This window comes from Anolis sagrei, chromosome Y (genome assembly GCF_037176765.1).
Source record: "Anolis sagrei isolate rAnoSag1 chromosome Y, rAnoSag1.mat, whole genome shotgun sequence".
In the NCBI taxonomy this organism is placed as follows: Eukaryota; Metazoa; Chordata; class Lepidosauria; order Squamata; family Dactyloidae; genus Anolis; species Anolis sagrei.
Genome location: NC_090035.1, coordinates 36,340,466 through 36,353,122, shown reverse-complemented (window position 1 = coordinate 36,353,122; position 12,657 = coordinate 36,340,466).

Genomic DNA, 12,657 nt, shown 5'->3' with positions numbered 1-12,657 from the left:
CTGGGCATGCGTACTCAGCAGCAGAGTAGCATAGCGCAAGGGTAGATGTCTTCACTGTATCTGGTTGTGATCCCCAGGTTGTGCCAGTCAGCTTTCATATGATATTGTTTCTAGCACCCACTTTTTGTTTGATGTTCAGGCAGTGCTTCTTGTAGGTCAGAGAACGGTCCAGAGTGATTCCCAGGTATTTGGGTGTGCTGCAATGTTCCAGTGGGATTCCTTCCCAGGTAATCCTCAGAGCTCGGGATGCTTGTCTGTTCTTAAGGTGAAAGGCACATGTCTGTATTTTAGATGGATTAGGGATCAGTTGGTTTTCCCTGTAATAGGCCGTTAGAGCACCTAGAGCTTCGGAGAGCTTCTGTTCAACCATCTCAAAGCTCCCTGCTTGAGCGGTAATGGCACGATCATCAGCATAGATGAAACTCTCTGTCCCTTCTGTCAGTGGCTGGTCATTTGTGTAGATGTTGAACATGGATGGAGCGAGCACACTCCCCTGAGGCAGGCCGTTCTTCTGTTTCCGCCATCTGCTTCTCTGGCCCTGGAACTCAACAAAAAAGCTCCTGTTTTGTAGCAGGTTTCCTATGAGATGGGTGAGATTGTAGTCCTTTGTGATATTATACATTTTTCTTAGGAGGAGGTGGTGGTTCACAGTATCATAAGCCACTGACAGGTCTATGAAGACAGCTCCTGTGATCTGCTGCCTTTCAAAGATTGAAGATGGGCGGATGGAGTTTGCGCTCTCTAACCAATAAGAGTGAATAAACTATGGAACAGCATTAAAAGAGGGTCCCGACAGCCAATCACTATAGCAAAGGCGCCAAGCAAGTAGGATAGGGCGGGGCAGTTACCGGGTTGTTATAGATCTACTTCTACTTACTACTTAGGCGATCCCTAGTTGCCCGAGTAGGATTGTCTTCCAAAATCGGTGTACTGGTGTTGGGTAGGTAGGGGACTGTGGAGCCCTATTCTCCACAGTCACGTACCCATGTTCTGCAGTGAGGGCATCTGTCTCCAGGTGGAAGGCGGTCTGGTCAGGGTTGGCTTGACACACTTTCCTCTTGGCACGTTTCTCTCTTTCGCACTCCATTTGTGCCTCTTCAAATTCTGCAGCACTGCTGGTCACAACTGACCTCCAGCTGGAGGGCTCAAGCTTCCCAGTTCTGAGTATCTATGCCAGAGTTTTAAAGGTTGGCTTTGAGCCCATCTTTCATCATCATTATCATCATCATATTTAATTACTTATTAATCGCCCTCCATCCGAAATGTACTAGGCGATTTACAAGCTAAATTGTAAAAGATAAAAATACATACATATAAAAATTAATAATTAACATAGATCAAATGCTCTAGTGAAAAGCCAGATCTTAAGTGCTAGAGTAAAAGGCCCTAAGTCATGCGTGGCTCTCAAGCAGGGCGGCAAGGAATTCCATAAGGTAGGGGCAGAAACAGAAAAAGCCCTGCGTCTGGTACTTTCCAAGAGCACTTCTCTAGGACCCAGTATGTAGAGTAAGTCGCATTGTGCTCGTCGTTGCGGCCTCTGATGATGGGAGAAGGAGAGGCGGTCCCTGAGGTACGGTGGACCCTAGCCGTAAAGAACTAACATCTTATATAGGCCACGGTACTCAGTTGGAAGCCAATGTAAATGTCGCAGCACTGGTGTTATATGGCATTTCATGGGTGTTCTTGTGAGTAACCTGGCTGCCGCATTCTGAACAATAAGGAGCTTTCGGGTCATACACATTGGAAGGCCAACATACAAGGCGTTGCAATAGTCTAGCCTAGATGTGACCGTGGCATGGATGACTGTTGCCAGAGAATGTTTGTTGTTGTTCATTCGTTCAGTCATCTCCGACTCTTCGTGACCTCATGGACCAGCCCACGCCAGAGCTCCCTGTCGGCCGTCACCACCCCCAGCTCCCTCAAGGTCAGTCCAGTCACTTCAAGGATGCTATCCATCCATCTTGCCCTTGGTCGGCCCTCTTCCTTTTTCCTTCTACTTTCCCCAGCATAATTGTCTTCTCTAGGCTTTCCTGTCACCTCATGATGTAGCCAAAGTACTTCAACTTTGTCTCCAGAATCCTTCCCTGCAGTGAGCAGTTGGGCTTTATTTCCTGGAGGATGGACTGGTTGGATCTTCTCGCAGTCCAAGGCACTCTCAGAATTTTCCTCCAACACCACAGCTCAAAAGCATCTATCTTCCTTCGCTCAGCCTTCCCTAAGGTCCAGCTCTCACATCCGTAGGGAATACCATGGCTTTGACTAGGCGGATCTTTGTTGCCAGTGTGATGTCTCTACTCTTTACTATTTTATCGAGATTGGACATTGCTCTCCTCCCAAGAAGTAAGCAACTTCTGATTTCCTGGCCACAGTCTGCATCTGCAGTAATCTTTGCACCTAGAAATACAAAGTCTGTCAAGGCCTTCACAATTTCTCCCTCTATTTTCCAGTTGTCAATCATTCTTGTTACCATAATCTTAGTTTTTTTGATGTTTAGCTGCAACCCGGCTTTTGCACTTTCTTCTTTCACCTTGATTAGAAGGCTCCTCGGCTCCTCCTCGCTTTTGGCCATCAGAGTGGCCAGAGACTGTTGCCAGGTGCCAATTGCCTTGCTTGTCGTAGATGGAAAAAGACCTGTTTGCTGACAGCAGCGACCTGAACTTCCATTGTCAGCTGCGAATCCAGGACGACACCTAAGCTCTTAACAGTGGTTGATGGAGATAGGCGGCACCATTGAAGGTGGGTAGTGGATGAGTCAGACCTGCTGGGCGGCCATGCCAGAGAATCACAGTCTTCGCCGGGTTCACCTTCTGTCTGCTAGCATGTAGCCAGTTCGACAGAGCTTCCAGACATAAGGTGAAATTGTCTGCTTTGACGTTGCTCCTGGCTCCAAGCGCAGAAGGAGTTGGGTATCGTCCGCATATTGGTAGCAGTCCAGGCCGAAACTCTGAGCCAAACTAGCAAGGGGTCTAACATAGATGTTGAAGAGTAGAGGGGAGAGAATTGCACCTTGGGGGACCCCACATAGGAGGGGGGATCTATCAGAGACTTGATCCATGTACTCCACGTGCTGACTCCGGTTCCGGAGAAAAGAGTTGAGCCAATTAAGGGCATGACCGCGAACTCCGGACATGGCAAGACGGTGAATCATTACATCGTAGTCAACGGTGTCAAACACTGCGGTAAGGTCAAGAAGTACCAGTAGCACGGATCCACCATTGTCGGACTGGCAACGGAGTTCATCCTGTCCCATGGCCAGGGCGAAAACCTGACTGGAAAGGGTCAAGGCCAGCTTTGTCCTCCAGGAATTGTTGCAATTGTCCCAGTACAGCCCACTCTATCATGTTACCTAAGAATGGCAGATTAGAAACAGGACGGTAATTGGCAAGGGTCATAGGATCCAAGCTAGACTTCTTTAACAAGGGATGAACCCTTGCCTCTTTTAGGTTGTCCGGGAAAAAAACCTGTTCAAGAGAGCCATTGATTATATTGCTCAACGGATTGAATAGACCTTCCAAGCAGGTCTTGATCAGCCAAGAGGGGCATGGATCAAGGGAACAGGTGGTTGGTTTTGCAGCAGCCAGAATTCTGGTAACATCTTCCATGTCACGTGGAGTAAATCGATCGAAGGTAGGCCCGCTAAGCGGCCACAAAATCTTCAGCTCACTCAAGGTGTTGACTGTGGGGGGCAGTTCCTGTCGAAGCACAGTAATTTTATCAGTGAAAAAATTCTGGAATGCCAGAGTTGTTAGAGGCATGGTTGCTGGGTTCTGGACTAAAGGAGCCGGACTAATCAAGGCACGAATAATTTTGAATAATTGTGCTTTAAATCTCTTTTCCTGCCCACCAACATTCTGTTTTCTGTTCTTGAGTTCGGAGTACAGCAATTGCTCTGGGAAATGGTGGTTGGGCATCCGGACAACGTGGCTGGTCCTGCAGAGTTGATGGGGCAGGGCCATCACTTCAATGCTGGTGGTCTTCGTTTCTTCCAGCACATTTTCATTTGTCCGCCTGTCTTCCCAAGAGGATTGCAGAATTTTTAAGAGGCAACGCTGATGGAATTGTTCGTCTGATGTCTTTAGATAGCCCACGTCTTACAGGCATATAGCAAGGTTGGGAGGACAATAGCTTTATAAAAAACACCATGATAGTGAAGTCGAACATGACCCCCCCCCCCATAAAAGATAGTAACTTATAGTTCTCCAAGGACCAGAGGACAAGTTTCAGCCCCAGTGATGCAGGGCTCCATATCTTGGCTCAGTGGAATCGCTAAGTCTCTCCTTATGTTTTTTGGACCCTCTTGCCCCTCATCAAGGATTTCCCCCCATTATGGACATACCTTCGTCTATGGATTTTCCTATAATGAAGTATGGATACATATTGAGCCATGATCAAGGCTCTTATCAATTTCTCTATGAGACTCTGGTGGGAGGAATAAGTGGGTATGTTTTCTATGTCATGATTTCTATATTCTCTCCTGTGTATCTGACCTTTTCCTGACCCTATTACCCAATTCCCTTTTATTGAAAATGTATAAAAAATATAAGAAGCCACCCCCCGTGACCCTGGAAAGAAGGAAATCTTCAGTTGAAAAGACCCTTATCAAAAGACACTTTTTGCATGGACAATAACAATGGATCGTGATCTTTGGGACTCGGAGTTGGTCCCCCCAGGGGAGGTGGTCATTTGGCATTGATGATCATATCACCATGACAAAAGGGGTCTTCGGAAAGCCACACTTGTCCTGATCTGTTACTCAATTGAACCTTCCTCCACCAAAACTCCATCCAGATTTCCTCATTGTTCCCATATCTCAGCACCCAGAAAATCAGGATCTGGCAGGCTCGCCAGACATCAGCGTTTATTGCCTTCAATCATAGACAATAGGCTGGCTCGCAGCCCCCCCCCCCCTCCGGGACTCGCTGACCGCTTGGACATTTCCTATCTCCATAATCCTTTCAAGAATCCATTGTTTCCCTCTTGTCCCATCTCCCTCTCTCCTGATTCGTCAGGACGCCGAGGCGGCAGAAGCCCAGTGATTGGCCAGGAAGGCGGCCAAGCCTCCTTCCCAGCTGTAGAGTTCCAGCCAATCATCATCGAGTCAACAGGGGGGCGGGGAGTGGAAAATTCAAATCTGACAGCTCAGTTTCTGTATAAAAAAGACTTTTATTTGTAAATATGCTATGCTTTGCTTGGCAAAATATTGCTGCTTTGCATCCTTTCCAGCTGGATCGCAATAAACAACTCAGTGGCTTTTCTTCAACTTGGTGAGATCTTTTACTGGGAAAAATCAGGGGAAAATATTGGGTGCCTCTTCTGTCTCGCCAGGGCAACGAACTCTTTGATGAGTCTGATTGGTCTCTGCCTCATGGCAAAGACCCCTAAATTCCTGCTCAATATCAATATCCCTATGGCTGTCCCGGCACTCACTCTGTGCTTCATTCGGAAAAATGCTGCACTCATAGAGCTCAGGTGGTGTTGTATTTCAGTGTCAATGTTGATTTTTGTGGAGTGGTGGCTGCCAAGGGAGCAGAAATGGTCAACATTTTCTAATGTTACACCATTAAGCTGTATTGGAGAGGGATTGGCTGGTGACTGCTGGAAGAGCACTTTGGTTTTTTTTATGATCAACGAGAGGCTGAGCTTTTTGTGTGCTTCTGCAAAGGTATTTAGAGTGGCTTGTAGGTCTTCTACTGAATGCGCACAGACGAAGTTGTCATCAGCATATTGTAGTTCTATAACAGATGTTGTTGTAACCTTGGTTTTGGCTTTCAGTCTGCTGAGGTTAAATAGCTTGCCATCTGTCTGATAGATGATTTCCACTCCAGTGGGAAGCTTCCCATCAACAAGATGAAGTATCATAGCAATGAAGATGGAAAATGAGGTTGGGGCAGTAATACAGGTTTGATATCTAATTTCATCTTAAATGGGTCACTTTGGGAGGCATTGCTGTCCAATACGGTTGCTATCATGGAGGAGCAGAAGGATGTTCACAAATTTGTTAAGGCACCTGATTTTTTTTTTTAGGATGATCCAGAGAGCACTGTGATTCACTTTGTCAAATGCCTTTGCAAGGTCAGTGAATGCCACGTAGAGGTTAATTTTGTTTACTGCATTTTTCTTGAAGCTGTCGTGCAGTGAAGATCATATCCATTGTTCCTCTGGAGGGTCAAAAGTTGTTCTGGGATTCTGGGAGGGTGTCTTCCGAGAGAGGTAGAAGGCGGTTTGTGAGGATTCTTGCGAGGATTTTCCCAGTGGAGGTTAGAAGGGAGATACCTCAATAGTTTCCGCAGTCTGTTCTTTCCCCTTTTTTGAATAGGGTGATGATGGTGGCATCCTTGAAATCTGCTGGGATTTTCTCGGTCACACACACTTTTTCTATGAGATGGTGCAATTGTTGTGTCAGCTTGGGTCCTCCCTCTTTAAAGATTTCAGCAGGGATCCCATCAGGTCCGCTGGCTTTGTTATTTATTTATTTTTGGTTGGCTTATGGCATTGTTGGTTTCTTCCAAACTAGGCAGTGCTGCAAGCTCATCCCTGGTTTGTTGTTGTGGGATTTGTGAGAGTATCTTTTTGGCCACATTGGAGCTGCGATTCAGGAGGCTTTTGTAGTGCAATTGATTTTTTGTCCTTCAGAAGTTTGGTACCATCTGATGAGCATAGAGGGTATATGCCATGGTTTCTTGGTCCATAGATGAAAAATCCCTGAACATCAAGGGTATCAGCCAAGTGTTGGATTTCTTCAGCCTTCTTTGTCCACCAGATGTTCTTGAGTTCTCTTGTCCTTTGAACCTCAGCTTTTGTACTAGTGTAGATCTTTATGAATGATTGACAACTGGAAAATAGAGGGGGGAAAGGTGGAGGCCGTGACAGACTTTGTATTTCTAGGTGCAAAGATTACTGCAGATGCAAACTGTGGCCAGGAAATCAGAAGACGCTTACTTCTTGGGAGGAGAGCAATGTCCAATCTCAATAAAATAGCAAAGAGTAGAGACATCACACTGCAACAAAGATCCGCATAGTCAAAGCCATGGTATTCCCTGTAGTTACCTATGGATGTAAGAGCTGGACCTTAGGGAAGGCTGAGCGAAGGAAGATAGATGCTTTTGAACTGTGGTGTTGGAGGAAAGTGCTGAGAGTGCCTTGGACTGTGAGAAGATCCAACCAGTCCATCCTCCAGGAAATAAAGCCCGACTGCTCATTGGAGGGAAGGATACTAGAGACAAAGTTGAAGTACTTTGGCCACATCATGAGGAGACAGCAAAGCCTAGAGAAGACAATTATGCTGGGGAAAGTGGAAGGTAAAAGGGAGAGGGGCCGACCAAGGGCAAGATGGATGGATGGCATCCTTGAAGTGACTGGCCTGGCCTTGAAGGAGCTGGGGGTGGTGACGGCCAACAGGGAGCTCTGGCATGGGCTGGTCCATGAGGTCCCGAAGAGTCAGAGACGACTGAACGAATGAACAACAACAGATCTTTATCTTCGCAGCACTATTGACGTCTCTCTGCCATGTTTTAAAGGCTTTCCTTTTCTTCTGGCACGTGTGATTACATAGTTTAAGGCAGGGGTCCTCAAACTAAGGCCTGAGGGCCGGATACGGCCCTCCAAGGTTGTTCTGTTGCCACTGGGCCTGTACACAATGTCTTTATTCTATAGGACGCACACTTAAAACCCAGTGGGAAGCCGGGGTGCCTGAAGAGAGATTGTTAGAGACTTCCAGAAGTAATGGGCTTTAGAGTTCTTTAAAAGTACAACAAAGTCTTTATTAAGGAACAAATCTTCAAACAACACTTCAAGGCTTTACTATTCTAGTCTTTAAGAGACTGGCACTGTCTTGGTTTAACTGTACTCTTTCAGCATAAGGAAGAACTCTTTATAATCCCTCCCAGGCTGCTTTCTATCTATGCCTAGTCGGCGTGGGTGCTGCTACCGAAATCCACGTGCGTCTGGGTATCGAGCAGATCTTACCGGCTGAGGCTTGAAGATATAGCAGCTGGAATTCCGTGGTTCTACAATGCTATCTAGTGGGAACTTCAGGTCTGTTTTCCCCTCTGATGCTGTGAGGCTGAGAGGCTGTGAGCTCTCAGCCAGAGCCTTTGGGACCTTTTCCTTCCGTTTCCCTGGAACTGGATAGTCAATTTGGACCCTGGATGGTCTCGAGGAATGAAGCCTTTCCTACGGGACAAACTGATTTGCGTCCTATAGGCTGGCTTCCTTGTGAGTGACGGACTAAAAAATGTTCCTCTTCCCAAAACCCAGGAAAAGGGGCGGAACCAAAGCTAAATGAAGATGGACAGGGGGCTATGACTGCAAACTATAACAGGAAGCCACCCTGCTGCAAAATCCCAAGCCTGGGATTGCAAACAAACCTTTAGTTCAAAGCAAATAAAATTGGAGCTCCTGGAACAGCTGTTCCAGAACAAAGGTCATTTATCCAGCCCTTGCTCAAGGTCAACCTAAATCTGCAATGACTTGAAAGCACACACAACAACAATCCTATTTCATCAGCCAAAAGAAGGCCCACACTTCCCATTGAAATAGTAATAAGTTGTTCTTCATTTTAATTATTGTATTGTTTTAAAGTGGGGTTTTTTTTTGTACTACAAATAAGATGTGTGCAGAGTGCATAAGAATTAATTCATGTTTCTTTCAAATTATAAACTGGCCCTCCAACAGCTTGAAGGACTGTGACCTGGCCCTCTGTTTAAAAAGTTTGAGGACCCCTGGTCTAAGGAGTGCCAATGCTTTGACCGGGGTGCTTCCATGATGTCTTGAAATTGTTTTTCTGGCGCAAGAGCGTGTTGGTGATGACAAGGTGTAGCCTCCTTTTTCTTCCTTCAGCTGTCCTGCTCCTGCTCTCTGGGTCTCCTGAAGTGCTGCTATGTTGATGTTAAAGTACCCCAGCTCCCTTGCAATGATAACAGTTCTGCGTTCGGGATGTTCACTGTTGGTGTTGACCGTAAGTGTCCATACATTCCATGTTCTGAAGTTCATTTTTCTTTTTTGGCCACAGGGTGGTGACCCCACATGTCAGTCCAGTCAGGGATTACTTAGGCGATCCCTCGTTGGGCGAGTAAGATGGTCTTCCATTATGGGTTTCCTTGTGGGTCCGTATGTGGCTGTGGAGCCCTATTCTTGCTCTGCATCTTCTTCCGCAGTGAGGGCATTGGTTTCCAGGTGGAAGGTGGTCCCGGTCGGGGTTGGCTTGACACACCTTCCTCCTGGCATGTTTCACTCTTTCACCCTCCACTCGTGCCTCCTCAAATTCTGCAGCACTGCTGGTCACAGCTGTCCTCCAGCTGGAGCGCTCAAGGGCCAGGGCTTCCCAGTTCTCAGTGTCTATGCCAGAGTTTTTAAGGTTGGCTTTGAGCCCATCTTTAAATCTCTTTTCCTGTCCACCAACGTTCCGTTTTCCATTCTTAAGTTCGGAGTAGAGCAACTGCTTTGGGAGACGGTGGTCAGGCATCCGGACAACATGGCCGGCCCAGCGGAGTTGATGTTGGAGGACCATCGCTTCAATGCTGGTGGTCTTTGCTTCTTCCAGCACACTGACGTTTGTCCGCTTGTCTTCCCAGGAGATTTGCAGGATTTTCCGGAGGCAGCGCTGATGGAAACGTTCCAGGAGCTGCATGTGACGTCTGTAGACAGTCCACGTCTCACAGGCATAGAGCAGGGTTGGGAGGACAATAGCTTTATAGGCAAGCACCTTGGTCTCCCTACGGATGTCCCGGTCCTCAAACACTCTCTGCTTCATTCTGGAAAATGCTGCACTTGCAGAGCTCAGGCGGTGTTGTATTTCGGCGTCGATGTTGACTTTGGTGGAGAGGTGGCTGCCAAGGTAGCGGAAATGATCAACATTTTCTAATGTTACACCATTAAGCTGTATCACTGGCATTGGAGAGGGGTTGGCTGGTGCCTGCTGGAACAGCACCTTGGTTTTTTCAATGTTCAATGACAGGCCGAGCTTCTCGTATGCTTCTGCGAAGGTGTTTAGAGTGGCTTGTAGATCTTCTTCTGAATGCGCACAGACAACATTGTCATCAGCATACTGGAGTTCTATAACAGATGTTGTTGTAACCTTGGTTTTGGCTTTCAGTCTGCTGAGGTTGAATAGCTTGCCATCTGTCCGATAGATTATTTCCACTCCGGTGGGAAGCTTCCCATCAACAAAGTGAAGTATCATAGCGATGAAGATGGAGAATAGAGTTGGGGCAATAACACATCCCTGTTTGACACCGGATTCCACCTTAAATGGGTCACTTTGGGAGCCACTGCTGTCCAAGACTGTTGCCATCATGTCATCATGGAGGAGCCGCAGGATGTTCACAAATTTGCTTGGGCACCCGATTTTTTGGAGGATGGTCCAGAGAGCGCTGCGATTCACTGTGTCGAATGCCTTTGCAAGGTCGATGAATTCCATGTACAGAGGTTGGTTTTGTTCCCTGCATTTTTCTTGGAGCTGTCGTGCAGTGAAGATCATGTCCACGGTTCCTCTGGAGGGGCGGAAGCCGTTCTGGGATTCTGGGAGGGTGTCTTCTGAGAGGGGCAGAAGGCGGTTTGCAAGGATTCTTGCGAGGATTTTCCCAGCAGAGGTTAGAAGGGAGATACCTCGATAGTTTCCGCAGTCTGTTCTTTCCCCTTTTTTGAAGAGGGTGATGATGGTGGATGAGAGGGCGGATCTGGCATGCATCACCGAGACCTGGTTGGACGAGCTGGGGGGAGTAAATCTCTCTCAGCTATGCCCACCAGGTTTTGGAGTGCACCAGCAGGCCAGACAAGGGGGGCGGGGAGGAGGGGTCGCAGTAGTTTTTCGGCAATTCATCGCCGTGATCAGATGCACTGTTCCGCAGGCTTCTGGGTTTGAGTGTGTCCACTTGAAAGTGGGGAGCCGTGACAGTGTGGGGTTCCTGCTGGTGTACCGCCCACCCCGCGACCCAGCAGCTTCCCTGTCTGAGCTAGTGGAGGTGGTCTCCAATTCGGCTTTGGTTTCCCAGCGCCTGGTGGTGCTGGGAGATTTTAACATCCACGCTGAGACCACCCTATCTGGCGCAGCTCAGGACTTTATGGCCACCATGACGACCATAGGACTGTCACAGATAATATCTGGTCCCACTCATCAAGCTGGACATACTCTTGACCTTGTTTTCGTGGCGGACAATGAACTGATTAGAGTGGAAGATCAAAACATCCTTCCGGTGTCATGGTCTGATCATTATCTGATCACTTTTAGACTTGCTGCGACTCTTAACCTCCGCAGGGGTGGAGGACAGATTTAAATGGTCCACCCTAGGAGACTGATGGATCCGGATGGATTCCTGAGGAATCTTGGGGTTCTTCCTGCCTTGGAGCCTGGCGATTCTATCGACGCCTTGGTAACTCTCTATAATGGGGAGATGTCCAGGGCGATAGATACGATCACACCCGAACGCCCCATCTCGTTGCGTCGTGACAGGCCATCTCCCTGGTTCACCGGGGAGCTGGCTGTGATGAAGCATAAGAGAAGGGGGCTAGAGCGCAAATGGAGGAAATCTCGGGACGTCTCTGATCGAGCACGGGTTAAAACCTCTCTTAAGGCATACTCCGTGGCTATACGGGTGGCCAGGAAATCATTCACGACCACCCGTATAGCGTCTGCAGCAAATAGATCATCGGAGCTGTTTCGCATCGTGGGGGAACTCCTCCATCCACCTGTGGTGGAGGAGGTCACTGATGACCCAGCAGCTCGGTGTCGCAATTTCGCACACCATTTTGCAGGTAAAGTCGCCCAGATACGCCTCGAGCTCGACTCCAATTCCATCGCAGTGCCAGAAGAGGTGACGGAGGCACCTGCTTGTCCATCTTTGTGGGATTCTTTTAGGCTTGTTCTTCCTGAAACCGTAGAGGAGGTTCTTGGGGCTGTGAGGGCGACCACCTCACCTCTAGACCCATGCCCATCTTGGCTCATTAAATCAGCCAGGGAGGGGTTGGTTGATTGGTTTGTGTTGATTGTCAATGCATCGTTGGAGCAAGGGATTTTTCCATCTAATTTGAAACAGGCTGTGGTTCGTCCACTCCTCAAAAAAGCTTCCCTTGACTCCACGGTGCTGAGTAATTACAGGCCAATCTCCAACCTCCCTTTTCTGGGTAAGGTGCTGGAGCGGGTGGTCGCCTCCCAGCTCCAGAACTTCTTAGACGATACCAACTACCTAGATCAGTCACAGTCTGGTTTCAGGCCTGGTCATGGCACCGAGACAGCCTTGGTCGCCTTGGTGGATGACCTCCATAGAGAGCTGGACAGGGGGAGTGTGACTCTGCTGGTTCTTTTGGACATCTCAGCGGCTTTCGATACCATCGATCATGGTATCCTTCTGGGTTGTCTCTCTGGGATGGGCCTGGGGGCGCGGTTTTGTCGTGGCTCCGGTCCTTCCTGGAGGGACGAACCCAGATCGTGAAGCTGGGAGACGCCTGCTCTGACCCCTGGCCTTTGACCTGTGGGGTCCCGCAAGGCTCTATCTTGTCGCCCATGCTTTTCAACATCTACTTGAAAGCGCTGGGAGAGGTCATCCGGAGTTTTGGAGTTGGGTGCCATCTTTATGCAGATGACACACAACTCTACTACTCTTTTCCACCTAATTCCAAGGAGGCTTCTCGGGTGCTGGACGAGTGCCTGGCCGCTGTGTC